At 38.1% G+C, this 22,962-nt stretch overlaps 1 protein-coding gene across 4 annotated transcripts in view; it reads right to left on the bottom strand.

Moving 5' to 3' along the window:
- SESN1 (sestrin 1) overlaps window positions 1-22,962 on the bottom strand; it is an 81,276-nt gene that overhangs the window by 47,128 nt on the left and 11,186 nt on the right. Inside the window, exon 1 of one of the 4 annotated variants that reach the window (XM_054194110.1) lies at window positions 11,321-11,994. The exons of the other annotated variants lie outside the window; for them this stretch is intronic. The gene's annotated coding sequence lies outside the window, so the exon portion shown is untranslated. Of the gene's footprint in view, window positions 1-11,320; window positions 11,995-22,962 lie in introns of those variants that run through there. 4 annotated transcript variants of the gene reach the window in all.

The raw sequence follows: 22,962 nt of genomic DNA, 5'->3' as shown, positions 1-22,962 counted from the left end.
GATATTTACTCATAAGAGAACACGGAGAAACTTAGGACTTTTTTGCTGTTTTGTCAGAGTAAGTTAAGTTAAAAGAGATAGAGAATACACTCATACTTTGTAGCCTTGAATAAATACAGTAGTGACATTATAAGAAATATAGACTTGGATTAAATTGTAGTTAGATTAGATGCATACTGGAGCTTGGACAGAAACACTCAGAAAGGAGTCCTAAGGGATGATGACCTGGGGATTGGAAAGTCCCCAAACAGAAGAATGAAAGGATGTTATATTAGAGGGTTATCGAGCTTTTGGAGACTGCTAAAAGATGCAGGGGAACGCAGGAGGGACATGCAAAGAAATGCAAACACAGACAGTGTTAAGTGTGGAACGTTAGACAAGAAACCATAGAAAGAATTTTGTGATTTGGGGCTGAAGTCACGTGCAGGATAACAGGAGATCCTGAATTTCTTCAGAGTGAAAATGAGATTTCAAAACCAGCTAGGCCTACGCTTTTCTTACATTAATCTCAGTAACAAAATAATTAGGATTTTGAATCTTATGTGTATCTACCATGTGTTTCTATAGGAGTGCTCTGTGTATGTCCAGGCACCCATGAAACAGAAAGTGATATGGAAAGGTGCCCTTTAAAAAGTAGTCCTGGAGCAGCTCAATCCTGAAGACCCATTTCTGCCTGAAGGAAATTTTGAGTTCATGGGACACAAAGATAAAACCTTGTTCTGTATGTGATACGGAAACATCAAAACGTGGAAGAGTTTAGATATGTGAGGAAATAATATATATCAGAGATGCGCACAGAAGAAATTATAACATGGCACACATTACAGACCTGAATAATGAAGAGAAGGAAAATGTCATCAGTAAGGCATACAAGAAAAGAACAAGCTGACTGCGTTAAAGCACTTTTGGAGCTGAGCCATCTAACAAACACGGGAAACATTCTGAGAGATAATACGCTCCACAAAGCATACTGAGACAAAGTGTTTGTTTAGGAGACGGGGGATTTTTCACAGTATTGTAAGGTAGGTTCTGCTCTTCTTGTCAATGTTTTGGTTACTTTACAGCCACTTCAACAACTGGCAATTTAATACTAATATCTTCTAAAACTGCTAAGATTATCAAAACCTCTAAAATCTTGATTTTAAATGTTCATAACCTTTGAATTGAACTTCAAATGTCTTATAAACAGTGCTTCCTACGTAGACGAACAATGCAGTATCACTAAAGCAGAAGCCTGAGTGACAGTACCAGCCAATGACATTAAAACAGAAGCATCAATTTCTGAAATATTTTGGAGAATTGCTTTTAATGTAGATATTTAACATTAAATCATATTTACTGAGGTCTAATTAAATGTTGTAAACACTTTTCTATTTTTTAAGCCGAAAGTGAAATTTAAAATTCTTGCTAATTTATTACCTAAGGGATGCATTAGCATCAATACCTCTTATTGAGCTAGGACTTACCTGTATTACAGGAAAGTATCTGTCAGCTGAACAGGCCAGCCAGGAGTTGTCTGCTTTGGTCAATACTTAATTTTACATGGAAGCTAAGAACATAGGCAATCTACCTAGGAAAAACAACTCTAAACTTTGCAAAACGGTCAGGCTATTGGTTTATTTTTTACCCCAGTATCTGTACCGATACTGACAGTGCATAGCTGTTTCCTAGTCACACTACCTCAACTGCCAATATAAAATTCCTACGAGATCAAATACTCAGTCCTCCTGAATCCAGAGCAGGTTTGAGTTTTCTACTTAACATCAAATTCACGTTGTGACGCTGCTATTCTGGGAAGCAAACTGATGTTTCCTATCTTTTTTCCCAATTCTGAATCTGTGGACAAAGAAGCCTACCATTTATTCATTCATAATGCTCTGACAGTGCTAGGAAAGGTTGTAACATATTTATATTTATGACTTTCATCTGTAGATCATATATTAAAATAGGACTTAATTACTACTTAAATTCCCCCTCCTCCCCCCACGATGAAGAGATACAGTACACAGCTTTCACTGTAGGATAAAGCTGATGAAAGTGATTAAAATAGAACTTGCTGTACAGTTGCAGTTGCTCAGAACCACATTCTTGTTTTCTGCAGTTTCAGCATTTCCAGAACTTGCGGGAAGGCATAAATAGACTACAACAATGAAACAGGGCTCCACCAGAGATCTGAGACAATGTACGCAAATACAGGCACTTCCCTTTTTCAGCTCTTCATAGTCCCTGATCCATATAATATCCCACATCAAAAAGTTTAGAAAATGTTAGTTGGACACGGGAAAATGCTAAACTTGCCCTTGACTAAAATTTTAGTTTATATTCTTAGAATTTAATTGGACAGTGACTGTGGTGAGGATGACTTTTATTATGTAATTGAAGAGAATGTCAGAACTCCAGGGGACAGAATTTAGGTTGTATGAATGATTTCAAACACAAATAGCACCCTGCATAAACTCCCCCTAAGCTTCAACCCTGGAACCTTTGGCACTGCAGCACAACGCGGCTGCTGGTACTCCGGGGTACAGGGATAACTTTACTCACAAATAGAAGTTTCTTTGCACATCACAGGCTCTTAGATTCCAGAAATTCTAGTGAACAGCAACATTTATACCCATTTTTCAGCTTTAATGTTCTTCCCCCATTTCAGCTCCAGGGGAAAGAAAAATCTACCATGACTACACGACTAGATTTGTGGACAGAGTCCAGTTTTACCCTTTCACACCTCCACCCTCACAACCCATCTGACAGATCCCTCCTATTCCTAGGCAATGCCCGTAACTGCTGCAAAGTTTTCAGAGGCATGTAACTGCACAAAGGGAAATCCTTCTTTTTAATACTTACACCCCTGACGAATCTGAGTGGTAGTCATGGGAAAAAGAAAAGGTCTGTTGTGTAGTTCAACTGCTCATGCCGTATCAAAAGATCTGTTGCAAAAAATGGATAGACTCCCTCAAAGAAAAGGTCATAACAATCCTTCCCACAGAAAAGTTAGGGCATTTCTATGCAGGTTTTTCACATAATACTGCCTCAGTAATACAAAGCAATACTACTTTAGAAAGAAATATGGGCATAGCTATAAAACTCCCAAATGAAGACATAGTAATGACAAGACAAAAGTACTTCTGCTGCTACAGTTTATAGCTGTGGATAAAATGGAGAAGAATTTGTAATGTGGAAATTTTAGACTGACAGAAACACTTCTGAGGAGTAGCATTATAAAATGGGTGGGGGGGAAGCCCTAGAAGGTGCAAAAATACTGAAACTTATCTTGATGCATGGTGATTTGCATGTTCTGTTTGATCTCTAAGCCACCCAACCACCCCAAATTATTGCATCGTGCACTTCCTCCCAAATCAAGCCACAGTCAGAGTTTTCTCCATCTCTGAATTTAGTGACCTCAAACATCAGATTAGTCACTTGTAATCTGTCTTTTTTGTTTCAAGTCTTTACTCTTAAGTACATTTACTTTGCAGGATTTCACTCTTTTCCGTCAGTTTTTCAATATGGAGAGATTACAGTCACCTGTCTGCATAAGTAAAGACAGAGAGGAGGGGGTTTAAACTACAGTATCTGGAGCTTTTACAGTAACTGAACAAATTGTTTACATATTTTTGCCTTAGTTTCCACTTGAAACAGAATGGTATAACTCAGTCCAATCCCTCTGTGTAGCAGGCAATTATTTATCAGCTTCCTTTTGGCAAAGATTTCTTTCACCTCTTATTTTAAGGCACTGAGGGTACCAAGGTGTTTCCTGCTCAGCCATTTATCACAGCAGGCTTATGATTTATTTTAACAAGAAACACAAGATAAAAAGGATATCACAGAACGCATAATGCCCCACAGTACAGGGAATATAATCCTAATAGCCACCAAGACAGGGTTCCAACTCTGAATATTCTCCTACCAAGGCAAGCATTGTTAATGCATAGACACACACGCACAGGTACACCATGTTACTAAAACTCTGGATTTTTTTCTGTCAGGTCTCACCTTCTAACAGGTGTGCACATGCTGTTCCAAAAACTAGCCTGAAGAAATTAACTCCTATATGCTTTCACCTCCATTTCTAGATTAAGATTCTTCATTGTAAGAAACAGCACCAACTGATGAAGCTAATACTTTGGTTGAGCTTTGAAATTAGTACTAAGTTCACATTAACTTTGAAGTCAATACAGACTTGACAAAATCTATTCCTTTATTTAGTTTCTAGTTGCTGACACAACAGATATGTTCCTACTTCCTCCAGGATACATGTAATTCAATTTCAGAATTCATTAAATGTTTGTGCTCTGCCTATTCCCTGGGCTGCATGACTAAAGATCCTGGACAAGGGAGTATAACTGAAGCTAAACATTTCCCTCGGTCAAGGATAAAATTTTGGCCTCTATCTTCTAAAAGAAATCCAAACTTTTAAGAAAAACTTCACCTTTTCCTTGAAGACTTAAAAGAAGAAACTTATACACAAAAGACCTTTGCACTTTTTTTCCCCCTCTTACATTTATCTTTAATATTGGTAAACTACGGCATCCTCTCAGCATAAGGAATTAATCAGCTCTTCTCCAGCTACCCAACCAATCCACTTTCCATTTTCCCAGCCAAACATCTGTAGTTGGCCTCCCCCATCTGCTGTTCTTGAGGAGTTAGTTTACCATCTCAATTGCTCCAACTTCCTTTTCAGTTTCATTAGACAATAGATTGGTGTTTTGCTGAATGAGCATGCCTTCCGTCTTAGAATTCTATCACTCCATCTTTTTCCCTTCACTAAACTGAGGTGATGAGATGAAACACAACAAGCAGAGGCTGTCTCCTCCACTTAAAGAGAAATCTCTTTTGTTTAATTCTGGGTAACTCATACGTGCTATGTTTTCCAAGACTAAAACTAAGACATTAAATAAAAATAATAATAAAAGAAACTGAAAGATAAGCCAAGAGCAAGGAGTCCAAATATATATCTATTTAAAAAAAAAAAAACACGCTAACACTTGCTTTAAAGCAGACTAGAGAGAAGGCCAACGCTAACATACTCCTACAAACCACTGTAACCATTGTTAAACATTTCCTTGTTTTTGCTTGTGTGCAGTGTTACCCAGTTGGCCATTGCCATTTTATTTAGTAAAGTAAATGTGATGAGATGCTACAGCATCCAATGTTGTTAATTCATAACATATTTTAGGCATATATGTATTGCCCATATTATAAAAACTTGCAAATGTAAGAATCTTAAATGAAAAAATAAAACTAATATGTAGTACATGAATCCTACAGGCTTAAGAACCAGAAGGCAATAAATAAAACCTAAACTTAGAGAAGTTTTGGGAGGTTGCTGGGAGCCAAAAATGGACAAACAGATCAGACTGAGGAATAGAACTTTCCCCACAGCAGACTCAACAGCTTCAAAACCAAACCACTCTACCGTTGTATCATTTTGATCTACATTACAGTGTAAGATTTAAAAGAATTGTCTTAGACTAGAGTAAAACAAATTTAAGTAATTCCTTGTTTCCTTGCTTCTAATGGACATGGCTAAAATTTGAAGTGTATTTCTTGGGAATTTTTTATTATTATTTGAACGGTATGTATGCAAATGGGACTATAAAACTCATACTAATGGTTAATTCCAGACTGACCTAATTCAAACAAGGGTACTAAACCATTTCTACACAGACTTTCAGTTCTGCTTTGCGTATGATCCTCTTTTGCCCTTATATGCACATCAGTGCCTTACAGCATATGCAAAGTGTCATGAAATTTAGTTACTAGTAGTCCATATTCCTCTATAAAGCTTCTCCCAGGAAAAGGACTGTATATGTAATATTTTCTTTTCCTATAACTTTTTAAATTATAAGTTCCAAGCTTGATGTGTTCTTTTTTTACACTTACAGGGGAAAAAAGAACAGCTGCAAGTGTCCTTGAACATACTTGTCTCCCCGTGGCATTTGATTCATAACCTAGAAGCAAAATGATAACTTTATGCTTCTGAAGTTCCCCCTCCCTATGCCTCAGGAATACAGTTTTTAATCAGTCTTGGATTTTGAGCCTTTTGCAATCTAAGGACTCCGTTTACAATGCTAAGCCTTGTGCATCTTTTAAGTATTGGAAATAATTGGTGATCTGACAAAACCCAGGACTGCTCTACAAATCAAAAAGAAAAAAATGTCAAAAGTTTTGTTGTTACGAGAGACAGATGTTACTGTTTAGGTCAAATGTGAGGTGACAGCCCCTGTAACAAGAAAACCACACCCAAACAAACAACAAACCAATACTAAGTTCTTTCCTATCAGCATCTCTAGATACCTATCACCCACAATTCCTAAACCTAACCTCTTCCTTTACCAATTCTTCCAAGAATTGTAAAATATTATTTTAGTACCATACTACCCTCTGAAGATGAACTCTGGTTCAGGCTTTTCGAGGTTGATATGGAAATAGAAACCAAATCTCCTAGCAATTCATTTTCTTAAAATCTTACCAAAAGTAAACAAAACCAAGTAATTTAACACAGCCTTCCACTTCTAGCTTTAAAAATGGCATCATTTCTCTGATATCAAAGTCATGAATTTGAGTTGGCTGGAGTTTGTGGGGCAATGTTGCACTTAAGTCAAATTTAGGGAAACAGCAGAATCTTCAAACAGTAAAACATTTTTTTTTAAAAAAAAGAAAACTTTTTTTTTTTTAAACTAGAATACACCTTGGATTGTTATAATGTTTCTTTATTTCATTCTTTGTCTGATATTTGACCAAGAATGGAACAGACAGATCTATTGTAATGTCACAGTTTTTTGAGTGGTAAACACATAGAGAACAGCCCATCACAGTATGTAAAACGAGAATTTGTTTTGCCTTCCATGCATGTCTTGCACTTGTCAGTACGGAATGCCATCCGCTATCTAATCACACTTTTTTAAGCTCTCTGCCACCAGCTTCCAGTTTCACTAACCAAGTTACTATCAGCAAATATTTTAGGAGGTTAAGAGGGTGTCACTTAAGATAACAAAATAAGAACTCTCAGAATTCCCTCACTTGCTTTTTCTCCCCTGGAGAAAGGGAAGAGATGAGTCCTTTACTCTGCAAGGGGGCTAAACAGCAACAGAACTGATGTAAAGGGGAGAGCTTTGTGTTAAGGCCTGCACTGTTCAACAAATGCTTACTAAATCTCAGGTTATGCGAGCATAATGCTGGTAAGCCAAGGAAACCCTAAGTTGTTATATCAGCCCTAAGGCATAGATATAAAAGGTTCTTCTTAGGACTTCCTACAGTTTACAAAAGAAAAGTAGGGGTGGGAGAAGCAGACAGAGAAGCCCCTTTCTTTAAGCAGGTCTTCAGCAACCTCTGCATCAGTGAACAAGCTTCCCTCCTTCACACAGCTATCCTTAATTACACTAATTTAGAAATATTCCAGTTACCTGTTATTAAAGTGAACATAAAAGAAATTAGGTTGCTAGCTCTCCCGTTCCTATCCAACTGGAAAAAGGTTTTCTCTACAGCAAAAGCCACCTTTGCTTGTTATATAGCTTACAACTAACAAAAAAAATTTAGAGATCAACGATACCATTGCCATTCCACTCCCCCATTTGCAGCTGTTGAATTACAATTTATTTTTTTTTTGTTATCTTCTGAGGAAGGCTTTTCTCAGACACTTTTCTGGGTTAAGAATTTAAACAAACAAAATAGACTTGTGCATCAGAGAATTTAAAATATCAGTTGCTGGTAATTCCTCTATAATTGCAGGTGTTATTTCCTCATCACATCACTCCAAAGAGTGAGAAATTTTAATGGGATAATGTGAAAACTTACAAAACCATCACTGAGGGTGCAAAGATTTAAAAATGGAACATTCAACGTCGGTTAAGCAACATCCATAACGCAGCAAGGCTAATCTTTTGAAAATCTTGAAATGTTAATTCCATATAGATAAGGAAAATATAGGTGCTTATTCAAAAGCTGATTGGCAATTTAAGCATTACCAACTACTGACTTTATCCGTATTTAAACATACCAGAAGCAAAAACAATTATTCAGAGGGGAAAAAAAGCTGAACTTGGGTGTAAAGAGTTTTCTGGTAGTCAGCTTCTCTTGCCTTTAATCCTCCCTCTGATCTGTTTCCCTTCTCATTCTCCTAAGTCTTTGCCTCTTCTTCCTGAAGGCAAAAACCCCTTTAGTCAATATTCCTGTATTTAGTGCTTGTCCAAACCCTTGTTACTTGATAAAAACCCCAAGTTCCTGCTTCAGAAACTAGCTTTTCACAGCCTTCTGGTTCTGTATGCATCTCATTTGAACCACAACAAGAGTCGCATGTATCTTCCATATAATTTTCTTCCCTTGGATTTCTTTTTTTTTGAGAGGAAGTAGGTTAATGAGTTCTGATGTATTCAGTTATGCCAGATACTTACTCAGCTGGAACATTCACTGCAACTGATCAAATCTCTCATTCAGTCATGGTCTGAAGTTATTTTACATAGGACTTTACAACGTATTAAGGCCTTAACTTTCAAAAAAAAAAAATCCCAGAAAATTCCTGATCTATTTAAATTGATTTAAATGAAAAAAAGAAATCATATCTCACTAAAACACAATCAGGAATAGTAACTTGATATTTACAAAAACAACGAAAGACATTGCAAGTGTAAACAAAATTTTACAGGGCAGACATAAAAACAGCTTTAAAAGAATAACTGCTTTCAGTATCAGCTGATAAAGTCAGTACATTATAAAATCTGAAAAACAACTTTTGGCTCCAGGTAAGATGCAAGAACGTTCTTCAATATCATATATACCAAACCAGAAAAATACAAACAACAGATCTAGACAACTCACACAGCCCTCATTGTACTCAGGAGAGAAAAAAAAAATATAAAAACCACCATCAACACCCCCTCCCCCCAACTGAATTAATTCCACTCATTTTGCTCAAGTATTACAGCCCTTCCAAAGAGGTTAACTGTGTTTGCTCAAGTTCACTTGGCTATTAAATGCAAGATAAAAGATCTCTAGATGAAATGTAAAAGATTGTATCTTATTTTTAGGAAATAAACAGATTTCAGAGGTGTGTTCCCGCCTGGCCAATCCCGAGGCTGTTGTGCAGCTCTGCCACCCCTCCAAGCCCAATCGCAGCTCCGCAGCTCCGAAGGGAAACTCGTTTTGCTGTTTGTCTCGGCAGTGCTGATGATGAATGGCTGCTTCAGGGGAAGAGATCAAGCTGTGTGGTAAATCTTTCTATTTGTTCCATCTGCTTTTCTATTTTAAGCAGCTGCAGTGATCAGCCTGGCACCCTACATTAAGTACATGTGAATTTCATAAGAGAAAACATTTATGTAAGTGAAAACATGGCTTAGATTTGTCCTCCCATTCTCAAACTAAGCAGTGGAACTTCTGCAAGCAGCTGTGGAAATTAACTGTTTTGTATCTACCTTCCAGAAAAGGTATGCCTAACATAGCTTGATTTTACAGCTTTTAGAAGGTCAGCTTTGCAATCATAGCAGATTTCAAGATGATGCCGTTCTCCACCTTTCTTCCTCCTGCAAGCCCCACTTTGCAATACAACATGTAAGATGGCAGAAGCAATATGCAAGCAGAGTATGTTTATTAGAATATGTCCTTCAAATATACAAAGGCCTAACATACAAGCCTAACTTATCTTCCAGTTGTGCTGAGGTTGTGCTAGCATAAGGTATGCCAATCTAGCCTGGCTCTAAAGGTCACCATTTTAAAGCAATGCTTTCAAATAAAGCCCATTACTGATTTATAAGCTGAAGAGACTGGCAAACATACGGAGACAAGCAGTGGGGTTTTTTTGTTTTGTTTTGAAATACCATTCTTGACTTAAGTTAAGCCCAAGCTTTCTGGCCAGATCCCAGTTTGGGCTGAATCTTGCTTTCCCTTATACATTCAGTATGTTGTTCTTTATATTCTGACATACTGTGCAGCACTGCTGTGTTCTGCTGAACGGCTTCCTCATTTCTCAAAGCTAGCTACATTTCAATGGTCAGCAAGAAAAAAAAAAAGCTCAGTGTCTCGCTGAGAATATCCACCCTACCCCCAAATTCAAATAATTGAGGATGCGAAGACTGTAAAATGGTTATTTTCACCTCCTATTACTCATGCTCTGTTTCTTTCCCCCAACATAAATTCAGTTTCTTTGAAAGTTTGAACATGGTTAGCTGCTTCTGAATTAAAGCAAATTAAAAGTGAAACGTCAATAAAATGAAATGGCAAATAGCAGCACTGTACGTTGCCCATTCAGAGTATCAAAAGAAATTATTGTGTCTCTTAGGTGAGATAACTTCCACCATATTCCATCTATATACAATTTTTTTCATAATGATATGTTACACTATAGGAGTTTTCTGAAGTGCAGTACTGTATAAAAGTTAACTGGGAGTATTACAACTTCAACTAAGCATATGTCTATAACTTTATCCTAGCAGCTTTTCACATAACTTAAAATTACTGTAAAGTTCCGTGAGCGTTATTTCCATTTTAAAGATAAGCAAACTGAAATGGGGCTGTAACACATCCAAGACCACACAGCAAATCAGAGGGTGGCAGGGCCAGGAACAGAACTGTTATGTCCGTTTCAATATTACTAAAGAAGCAGAAGGTACATTTTGTGGAGAAATGCCAGAGGAAGATTTCTTAGTAAAGGAATCTTGAGAAGTCAGAGAGAACGCTCACGTGCCAAGTCCTTGAGAGATCAAAGTCTCAATTATATATCCGTCCCCTCCTTACAACAAACCAACATATAAAATACCTTTCATCAAAAGAACACATGAATGTGAATGTAACACCAATTTGGCAAAGGCTTCAGAAGTTAAGATATGCTCTTAAAGGCTATCTACAGTAGCTTTGATTAGCAGAATTTGAAGCTGACAAGCTCATAGATTCACTGTAAAACTTCGCAAATACAATGACTGAACAATGAAATAACCACAATCCCAGTGTTAATCTCTCAGGAAGAAATCAAAGCTATTTTATTAGAGAATTGTCTATTTGTAAAATTTGTATTACTTCATAAGTTTCATTTTAGAGAAGATTTTAATCTTTAAATCAGTTTTAAGATTGTTGAAGAAACTTAGCACCTCCAAGAATTATTCCAGGACAGGGATTGTTATCTTCTGTGTACAGGCAGACTCAAACTGGAAATTTTGAATAATATTCTAATGGTAACAGAATACACAGTTCAGTCATGCTAACAAGGGGTTTTCTTTTGGTTCACCAGTAAGCACTGGAAAAATAGTGCAGAAAGCCTCTGCACAAGCATGTTGAAAAAGACACGCTGAAGTAACCTAGAAGGAAAAAAAACCAAATACACTACACTTACCTGCTTTCAGCTCTTAGAGCTGTATCTTAGATTTATGCAGATGCTACTAAGTTGTCATACTCTGTCAAGGAGCTGCAACACTAAACTGTGACTTCCCACAGGGTGACAGTTTTTCTTTCATTTGGGATTTCAGACAGTTAAACATTGTTTGCTTTATTTCCTCACCACCCCCGCCCCCACGTCCTGCCTCAGCAGTACCACCTTCTATCTTGCTATCGTGCGTCAGAGGAATGCGTTACTGCAGCCCCGCATCCCGCATGATGCAAGTACGTGCAATCTGGAAGGACTGTTATTGATATAGGCCCCGTATGGTGCGTGCTTTATAGGCACACAAAGTTAGACAGATCCTGTCTGTATAGTCAATACAGAAATCAATAGCTTCATGTAGTACCAGTGGAACTGAACAGATGTTTAAAAAACAATGTGTTGATTTCATGACAGCACAAGATACTGTAGGAAAATAGTGAGATGATGGCAAAGTTGTAAGCAAGTGCAATGACAAGACCTGATGAGAGATTAGGGAAAGGAAAGGCTGAAAGGAGTTCAGTTTAGGATATGCTAACTGTGGTAGTCATCAAGTGCAGACACGAATTTGATCTATGCACAGACAGCTGAGACAGAAAATGGAATCTACAAATCAGACACCAGAGATTGCCTACCTCAAATAAAAGTCATAGGTGAAACATTGATGAGTCCAATACTGTATAATAAGTGTAAAAAAGCATACAACAATAATATACTGCAATTAATTAACATGGATGTAGAGAATTTGCACAGAAACGCTAGTTAAAAATCTGTAGTTAGCCTAGGCATAAAGACTGAATGGAATGGAATTTACCATTCACGTTGCTTTCATTTCCAGATTCTGCCAGTCTAACATTTGCAGGTTCCACTCTTCCCTTATGATCGCTGGCTGTAGAGCTTTGTGAAATGATTGATTGCTAACTGCCAAGTATTCTTGTGCCTTAGCAGGATATATGCTACTTCATTACAATAATAATATGATTTTATTCGGCAGTTGGTGCAAAATAGGCATTAGAGTTATGATCCACTACTTGGTCGTCTCAACAATCTAACACTGAATGAACTTCCTTCTCCCTGCCATTTGGTAATCAGACTATTAAAATGTTAAAACAGGCGAAAAGGTTTCGAAAATTTTTTCTACAGAAATCTGCATATGGGCACTTTTCAAGGACGAGAACACCAAACAATCACCCAGAGGTGCCTAAATTCTAAAGCAATATTTATTACGTTACTATTAGCTACACTTTTTCCTCATACCTTTCCCTACTGCCCCACAAAGCACTAATTTACTGAAAAATACTGCTTACTTTTGAATATATTCTCAAAGTGTACCAGTGAAGGGGACATAACACTGAACAAACTTCAGAAAAATCTTCCTAACTTCACAAGCTACTGTGTTGATCCCTCTCACCAACTATACCTCTCTCTCTTTCCCACTCCAGAAACGGTAAGTAGACTTCATCTCTTGCTTCAGCTTTATCTTCATAGAAGAAAGCAAATAGCATGCATTTCAACCCCTGGTCACTTCTGAGCATTGCTCCACCTGCACCACTGGACAAGGTCCTGCCTGCCTCTAAACTCACACGAAACAAGAAGCCTAAAAGCCTCAGTCCTCCAAGAGGCTGGATCTTGAGCCAGAGGTGCAAACCGCTAGACTGTCATGAACTGAAAACCACATCTCAAATTCCTCTGCGCTAAGAAGGAAGAAGTGAAATTACTAGAAGGAATGGGATTGTTAGAGCTTGGACCATCTCATTCCATGAAAGCCTAATGCCAGAGTTAAGTGTCTGTTTTCCCCTTCAGCTTATAATGTCATTCTTCTAAAAGTTAAAGCTCCAAACCAGCACTTGGACAATGCAAACTGTAGGAGCCCAAAGAGCTTGTTACTTTTTCTTTACATCTCTGCTATTCCTGGTGTCTGTTTGGTCCAGGCGCAGGTCTAACTATACTCACTTAAGCCCCTATAAATCATCCCTTTCTCAACCAACTGGGTCTAATAACCCAGAAGGCCTGGCTGAGTACGATCTTAGGCCCACAGTGGAACAAGCGACTATGGGATACATGAATTTATTACACATCCATAGTTTAGGCTGGGGAGATTCCCAGATTTCCAGCAGGGAGAAATCAAGCACTACCAGTGGATCATCACACAAGCACAGTCTTACTAGATTCCACTTTGCACAAACTGCTGCTACGTGTAATAATCCACAGTAAAGGGCTGAATGGAGTCTGTCCCTCCTTTGAAGGACACTGATAAGTTAATCTTAAAAGGAAAGCTACCAGGTTTGGTTTTCCTTTGTTTTTGTTGCTTGTTTCTCCATTTGATATTTTGAAGATTAAAACTTCACAACAGAGGGAAGGAATCACCACAAAGGAAGCCTGCTAACCTGGCAACAGGCCAACCTTGAGTTTTATGCTAGCTATTCCAGAAACAAAAACCAACCAAACAAAAAACCCCACACCAATTTGAAGTTCCATATTCATAACTTGAGGCTTCTGATGTTCATAAAAGCTTTTACAACTAGGTGGTCACTAAACAGTCACCCCAGGAACTGTGTAACTAATTCATGTCACTTGGCGAGAGGTGGGGGGAAAACTATTAACCCAGTCTTGTGGGAAAACAGGGAAAGAAGTGGCCATCATCTGCCATATTCTTTAATCTACTGCCAACAGATTAAACTAATAATTGTCTACAGCACCACTTGATGTTTGGTATTTGCTACATTTCCTTCCTTTCCAAAATCTTTTAAGAAAAATTTTTGAAGATGATAGAATATATGTCTTTAGGCATGCTTTAACACAGAAGGCAAACTAAACATTAATAAGAGCTGTTACCAGAGTAAGTTTACACGACTGCAAACAACTGCAGTTTACACTGCCTACTTGACATGTTTTAGACAGCAAATCAGACGAATCTGTTGTTACAGATGAGCTACTCAGAAGTTCATGGTGATTTAGTTCACGTGCAGTTGTGTGAAGTTACCCTACAATCAGAAGGCCTGAGTATGAAGGTAAGTGTTGCAGCATACCCTGTAAGTTCAGGCACAGAGGAGTACTTGGTTGCTCTTCAAGTTGCAGATTTTCACAGAACCTCTGGCATTTCAGGATGCTCGTGGCCATCCACTATGGACAAGATTCAGCTGCACATAGGTCTATGTTTGAATGAAGCTCTATTAAACAGAGTTGAAGGACAATGTCACTAAAGAGGCATGTATTTCATCTCCTGTTGTTTGATATAATTAGGGGATGGGGAAACAAAAAGGCCTCTGCACATTTAATATATGCTATTATGTCATCTAGTTGCATGTTTGCTAGAGGCTGACTTCATTTGGCTTGAACATAAACTTGGAAGAACTTCAGGTTCTTTTAATGGTAATGATCTAGTTCCTGTATAGTACAGTCAAGTGAAAAGGCTTGGGATGGGAAAACTTAAATAGCACCAAGAGTACACATTTCTCTTCAAGAAGAATTTAAGCTTCACCCTGTATTAAATCCAGCACAATGTACAGTACTTGTTGACACCGTTTTGCTCTTCCTCCAGACTGTCCTGTTGGTTCTGCAACCCTATTTCAGCCACTTAGCTGCAGTAGTGCAGGTTACACACGTCTTGTTGCGCTTGGGTTTTGAAAGCAAGTTGCAAGTCCACCTGAGACCAATTATTTCTTCTCCAGGTGCCAAACTGTACTACAAAGTCTTATACAAACAACACTGATATTTTAAAGAACTGTTCTTCTCCTTTAATGGAAACTCTAAATCAGAACATTTTTCTCCAATACTAAAGATAAACAAAGAGAAAACTCACAAAAAGAGACATCCAGTTCTGGTTCAAACCTCCACTAAGATCTTGCTTGTAGAGCTGTTCAAGTATAAAGGAAGGATGAACCTACAGTGCCCTCAAGTGTGAGGGGATGTGAAGTGGAAGAATCCTGGAGATCTACTGTGAAGGATCTACTTTCCAAGCCATTGGAAAGGACCCTCACTGAAGAAAAACATGCTTACTTGTACCAGGAAAAAAAAAAAACAAACCAAACCAAAATGTCCTCATACATTACAGACAGACTATGTACTATAAACAGGTGCAAGAAACAAATTATGAAACATCTGCACTTTAACTGCCTTTTCAACTCGCAACTGCCTTGTGAGCTGGAAGTTTCATGTTCATTCTCACCACAGGAACATAACAAAGGCAGTTTACTTATCTAGTGTAGAAGCCGTTAAAAGGTATTTAGAGGAAGAAGTATCTTAGTGGAAAGTCAAATTTTACACTGTAGAGACAACCCCAATGATGCTCAAGACAAGAATACTTCCTCCATGCCTGGATCTCATAGCAAAGATCACACTTCAGTCTATAACCAGGGAACACAAAAGTTATATTTATTATAGTTATATAAAAATTGAGGAGGGTAACGCACCTTACCCTGCATTCACAAAAACCTGCAAGTCAAGTTGGAAGCCACCTAAATTAGCCAACAGAAAGCACCAAAGACAGGAGTGCATCTTCAGTCTCATCTCTCACTGTGGTAGAGCTTTCTGCCCACCACCAAAAAGCACCTGCATCTATTAAAGACCACAACCTCAAACCCAGAGACTAGTGCTCTCACCTTAGTGGTTAGATCACTTAAGCAAGATAGAGGCCAAGTTCAAGTAATTAATAAGCCTGAGGTGATTTCAGCTTCTCCTCCCTAAACAACAAAGTTAAGCTATTTAATGATGGCAACACTGTCAGCACTTCCAACTGCACTAGTCCTGCTTTACATGAAATTCTTAAGGTGTTCACTGGCCCAGAAATGAGAGCAAAAGCTAGTCCAGTTCTCTCATCTTGGGAGCCTAGGCATGTAAGAGGCACGACTTTGAATCACCTCAGGCAGAAAAGGTGCTGAACCTAGAGTCCTCACTCTTTGGGAATGCTCTAACCACTAAGCTATTACTCAGGAGTGGGAGGGGTAGCTCCGGTTTGTTTTGTGCAAAGCCCATCTGATAGGTCTTCAATAAACATGCTCTGAGAACACCATGTTCTTCTGCGAGTTCTAAGAGAAGATAGAGAGGGAAACATTTAATCTCTGGATCCAGAGTGAACTTGAGCATAGGCGTGGAACTATTGCCCACTTTCAAAACTGAAATACATGCATGGCTGAACATCGGATGAGGTTCTGCCTAGCTGCTCACTGACTTTACCTACAGGGTTAGACAGATCCCGAGTTTTGAAGTCCTGAGTTGGGACATAAACACAAGCTTTCAGAACTCAGCTACAGACTTTGGGCTGCAGAATTGTCCTTCAGTTACTTTGTGAAAACCAGGACCTTTGTCTTGCTGAATAATTATCATACAGGACAAACGAATTCCTACGTTGCTGACCATGAGTGCCACAAATCTTAAGATACCTTGTTCCATTTAAAAACAAAACAAAACCAACCCAACCCTGTACTATAAAAATACCAAGTTCGGAAAGCAATGCATTCTGATGTTAGGAACTACCAGAAGTTCAGTCTACCTAGGTGATTCCAACTTTCAACTTTTAAGTCTACATTTGACTACAGGGAAAACTTTTTCTGTTAGGGTTACCTCTTCCTACAGTGCCATCTGTTGCAGAACTTCACCTTTTTTATTGTTACTGTGAGCTATGTAGGAACAAACTGGTCAATGAAAATACTGCATAGTAAGTCTGTCTAAATGTACACCAAGTGCCCGAATTACCATTTAAATCATCTGTAGGAGGCTACCCAATGCACACCTAGCACTGTAAGTAGTGGTGCAGTATTGCATATGAAAACTCTTCAAAGATATAAGCTGTGTAACTCTTCCAGTTGCATACATATAGTAAGGGAGTTGAAACAACTTGAAGAGTATTTTCATGTGACTAAGAAGCCACAAGGTCCAATGCTTTTTTTTTACCCCCCTTCTTATTTAATTAGAAATACCACCTATGTTCGGATGCATTAGAGCCTGGTAGTGAACTTTGGGGATACATACAATCTGTTGGGTCATTGCTACAGTCAGGGTTGAACTAAGTAGGGCACCCTTCCAGCTGGAGGAGGCCTTGCCATCAAGTCATAACAGCAGGAAAGAAGCTAAAATGCAGCACAGCATCCAGGAAGTTTCACTGTGCAGGGTCCTTTTTAGCATGCCTGAGCAAGTCCTTTGTAATAGACCACAGTCATAGAGCAAATAACTTAGTTTCTTCTAGCAAGCGTGGACTGCCAATGACAAAGAATTATCTTTTCCACTATCTTTCTTTATAATAGTGGACAATGAGCAGTATTTAAATAGATTTTTCCAAAACTCAGCCTGGACAATGCAGTAGTTTTACTCTGCTTGTAACAGGAATAAAAAAATAAATCATCAAACAGCAACACTACCATGCAACACATGATTTTACTTTACAGGTAATATAGTTCAGCAGAAAAATTAATTTTATTCTAGAGATAGCTTAAACACATTCATTGGTTAAGTTTTATTTAATATGAGCTAAAAAGCAAAAACATTAAATGTCAGCCCTCTCCCCCCAAATAGAAGCTACTTTATTGTGATCTCTCAACTTAGAAAATTAGTTATCTGCTATACGCTAATTTAAAATTCTTCATTGGTAAGCTCATAATTGAAGCTAGGAGTTAGTCACCCAAATTCTCTGGCAATTTCATTTCCCTCTCTTGCTAGATCCTTCAGAAAAAGACAACAGACTGATTATGGCTGTTATTTTCTGCAAGTATCTGTGCTAGTATTTTCTGATTAGATCAGGGAAAGTCTATGCCACGGACAGCAACAAAAGACACCATCATACAGACTCAGAAGACAGATTTCCTTCACAAACCTCGGCTTTTTTGACTCCAACTATTTCAACTATTTTTGAATAGTTGAATAGTCACTCTAGTTGGGTAGTGTTTTTTGTTGTTCTGGTATGTGGGAATGCATGCCTCCTGTGTTTAGAAGTGGTAAATTCTTGCTGTACGTGTGCTCTTTCATTTTTTTTTTAAGATATATTGATGCAAAGTGTTTATTAACACTACAGAGATCAAATTTGGGAAGTTTCAGTTGAAGGTAAATTCCTTATAAAACTGAGATACTGAAAATCAGGAATTAAAATAGAAATAGGCATGCAACTTGAATATAGTGGTGAGCATTCACTAATATATGAAGTGCTACAACAATCTGGTTCATCTACTATCACATGCTTGTTATTCATCCATGCTCCTCTTTTTCCCTTCCCCACAACTGTATCACTCATCATTGCTTTCATATCTAGGTAGAGAAGTCAGTCAGTTACAATTACATCATTTTTAAAGAAAACTAGTAAGATATCATCACCAACAAGAAATACCTAAAAATATGCCCCATCTCAAGAAGCTTTCAAATTACTATTCTGGAATCAGAAACAGCATGAGACAACAAGTTAAGAACTAATGTTCCATTTTTCAGGAGTTTTAGAATAATACATCTCAATTCACAGTGATGTTAATTCAAACAAATCCAAAACTGGAAATAAAACAGGAGTCATGAAGTCTCCCCCAAGTGTTCCTTCAAATTCATTACATCTTTCTGCAGCGAGCGCATCAGCTTCAGTTCATTTAGATCACCTACATGTTAAAACAGTCACGTAAGAAACAAAACGATAAAGGCAAGTCTGAAGAAAATGGTTTGCTCCAGTACAGCTGAGGATCTAAAAAACTGCTATTCCTGTCTCCAAGAAGCCTGACAGAGCTGGACCGTAGCAGGTTGTCATCTCAAAACTGCTATCTGCTATCAGACCCTTTCCACATGGAATTCTGTGAAGCATGCTCAAGTGAGCAAGAGTTTGCTTAACTAATTTAACTGTAAGCACTGGAATGGACTTTGTTTATTTACTGCTATGGTAACTGGCACACCTGGTAGGCCACAATCAGTGAGACAATTTGGTCCTGAAAACACTGCAGCTGTACTCATATGACATGACATTTAACCTTCTAGGCCCTGCTAAAAGATACAACACCCCACAAATGGAGGTACTGTGCTTCCAGGCTCAATATGGCACATCCAAAACCTCCTTCTACATCTCTCTGCTCACAATGTAACTTCTCAGATTAAGAGACAACCGTGACAATCAGCTTGGCATAGTGATCACAAACCTTATGGCCACAAAAGGTCCAGGAAACCTGAAACCTGTAAGAGGAAACACACAATTGTTCATAATAAAAGGAAGTCCTAATAATGTTTTGAAATGGAATCCTGCAAGGTATCAAGATGTTTTTGGACAAACCAACCAGCACACAGCCTCAATCCTGCAAACGTGTATGCTTCCCTGTTAATTCAGGGCTGCTCCCAGTAATAATATTAAGCAATTGTGAATTTTTTCAGGATAATGTCAAAATTGGCTGTTGTACACAACATTCTTAATGAAGAACACGCTGGCTTATTTTTCATCCATAATTCTTTGATCATCAGACGGTAATAATCATCAGAGGGTAATGTAACTACCCTCAGTAAACAGTTCCCACTGCAAATGTGACAGCAGGTGACCAAAATACTACTGCTAAGATGACAACAACTACTCCAGTTCAAAATTTAAATCTTCAAGGGAAAAAAACCCCACACAACAAAAAAACCCCACAAAACACAAAAACCAAAAAGCCATCCACAACAGTCTTCCAATTAAACAGATTTGTTTAATATCATAATAAGGGACATAGGGATACAAACCTATTATCTGAATAAAGAATAAATGCTTTGCCCTTGTGGTACAAGAAAATTCTGAGTTATTTCTGTAGCACGACATTTTATTCCCCCCCCCCCCCCCCCAAGAAAAAGATTCTAGTAGCTGAACTTTAAACAAGCTATCTAAACATGTACTTCATCCTAGTTTTCTGAAGTTAACATATTTAAAAGTGTTCTAAAAAAGAAACAGGAGATAAATACTGAATATTATGATTGGCAAAATTATTTTAGCATGTTTTAATCTTCACTAAAATAATTGTCCAGCTCACCTAATTAATCTAAAAACTGTAGTACAGCTACTTGGGTAAAATCCCTCACTCCACCTCAGAGGGCCTTAGAAACTTCCTCACCACTTTGGTTTTAATATAAAGCACTTTTGCACTGAGGCAAATGAATTTCACAGCAGCTGGACAACTGGTATTTTTTCCTAACTTGAGGAAGTTTTAAGACCTCAGGTACTTATTTCTCCATGTGACATCCTGTCAATAAACAAGACCTTCAAAACTAAGTCTCTTACTTGAGATAAGGCAGACCAGGTTTAAAATTACAGTTCGGTCCAGATACCACTCATGCTTGAATGGGAAACTCATACATCTAAGGCAAATGCTCTAATATATTTACTACTTTAAGGAAAAACATGCGATTTGTACTGCTTGAGAAGATCTACTTTGTCTATTCAACTGCCCTCTCAAGTCATTGAGAGGGGCAAAGCAGACTGGAATGTGAGACCTTCATGCTCATAGTTTTTTACAGATTCTATTATCCATATTAAGACCGTCTTAATCTCTAAGAGATACACTGCTTGATTTCAGTGAGCATCAGAATCTACTAGATTGCACTATATAAGGGAATCATGTCTCAAGTGAGGCTATTAAATTATATTATCCCTGACTTCTGTTACAGAAGGAGAAGATATTTTGCATAATTTTATCCCTAGTAAAATCCCTCCGTGCTATTTCAAGATGAAATAAATAATGCTTGGCTTAAGAAGTTAGAGTTAGTTCTTTGTTGGATTGCTTGCCTCTTACTACTTTGTATATACTTAATTACAACTTACAGCCTGTGCTCTTTCCAATTTGATTTCCATTTACATTTCTTGGAAATTCTGGACAACAAAGGAACTCAATGCTTTTTACAAGTCCTACCTAGTGTGATTGTCTACTCTGTTGTTTGTAAACAAATATTCAATTATTATATAGAGAAAAATATTTAAATATTAGTATTCATTTTTCTGCTGAAGTTATGAAAACACTCACATGATGATAGAGATTTGTATGTTTGTTTCTGTTACAGAATCGAGAAGGTATCTCCTTATAGCTGTCTAAACCAACTACCTATAAAGAAAAAAAAAATCTGAGTTTTTCTGTAATATAATTCAAGTACATAGTCTTTTGGAAAAATGATAGCATACCCAGTAAATGTCCTAACAGAACTGGCATCAAATGAATGACTTTCACCATCAGCAAGGGACAGAAGATCTGCTTCAGTTCCAAATTTGCCCAGCTCTAGGCAGCAAGGTAGAGCAAAGCCCACTATGAAACCCTATTCTCAACCCTATGTAGTTCCCTTCGGTTTGGCCCTAGTGCAACCAAGGTGAGAATGTTACATCCAAGGGTCTACTCACTGCATATTTATTTGGCAAATCTAGAAAGTGTTTTGTAGTAACCGAGAAGAAAGAATATCTTCCTCTCTAGCCCATCCCTCCACAATAATAAGCTATTTAGCAAGTGCACTGAGGCAAGATTTAAGCCACTCCAGACAGTGCCAAGTACCAGCATGGCCAGACAGATTTCTGCTTTTGCTGGACTGCTACTGCATGAGAGACTGGGAGAACACAGCAAAGGTCACTCTATCAGATTACCACTCTGGCATCTGCCCCACTTGATCTCCCGACCAAGGCATCTTTCTACCAGCTTCTGTGTGCAAATAGGAAATAAGAGATGCAAAGTATTACTACTGCAGAATTCTGGGATAAGTCTGCACCAAAGCCCTATCTTCAACACAAGGTAGTAGGCTCACTGAAACATACTGCTTTGGCCCTCCTAGGCCAGCATCCCTGAATAAAGCGCAAACACAATTACAAACATCTGTTACAAAATACCAGCTGGAACAGGCCATTACAAACTAGGCTTAAATGGGGCTGGCACTGAGAAGTCGGCTGTTATTGCTGCATTTGCTGTATTAATCTGGTTTATCAAGAGGTAAGCACCAAAGCACCTAGGTAACCAGCTCTGAATAACAAAGGTCACAAACAGTTCCCAGATAGCACACCATTTAGTCCTGAAATTAAGATGAGATGTTACAAGAATTTGGGGCCAAGTCTCCATTTTGCCCATTTACTTCAGAGAAAGCTTGTGAGGTTGTATAACAAGCATTTACTAGGACTCTCAGAAGTTTCTGATGAGCTGAACCAAGGTGAGCTGTCTGTCTGAACCGACATGAAAAAGTTCAAGTGTTATTTCTGGGGTGTGGACACTGGTGTGGAGATGGTATTCAAATCTGAAATTACTCTCTGTAAAGTGTTTTGGTTTTTTTAACCTCAGGACATCTTCCCAAGTACTTTTTAGCAATTATTTTTTGAGGGAACAGCAAGTTATTCAGATTCCACATGAGATTTTCAGAATCTTCTTAATCATTTTAGCATGTTTTTATGTGCATGCATGAAGATTTATTATTACTGGGAACTACTTTTGAGCCATGTAGCTACCCTATCCCAGAAGATCTGAGATACAGGAATTGTACTTCCCCCAAAACATGCAAATCTGTGCCACACATTGCACTGCTGAACCCTCTAATGCAGATCTCTGGCTCTGAGAGGAGGAACGTAGGTGTAAGGCACGTATATGGGATGCATCACTGTAAAAATAATTTTTGCACTGGAAGGACTATGAAGCAGCCATATTTCCCACTGCCTTGAGCAGTAATGATTTGCA

This window comes from Rissa tridactyla, chromosome 3, assembly GCF_028500815.1.
Source record: "Rissa tridactyla isolate bRisTri1 chromosome 3, bRisTri1.patW.cur.20221130, whole genome shotgun sequence".
NCBI classification, from domain to species: Eukaryota; Metazoa; Chordata; class Aves; order Charadriiformes; family Laridae; genus Rissa; species Rissa tridactyla.
Note: the sequence above shows the minus strand (reverse complement) of the source record. Positions and strands in the feature narration are given on the sequence as shown.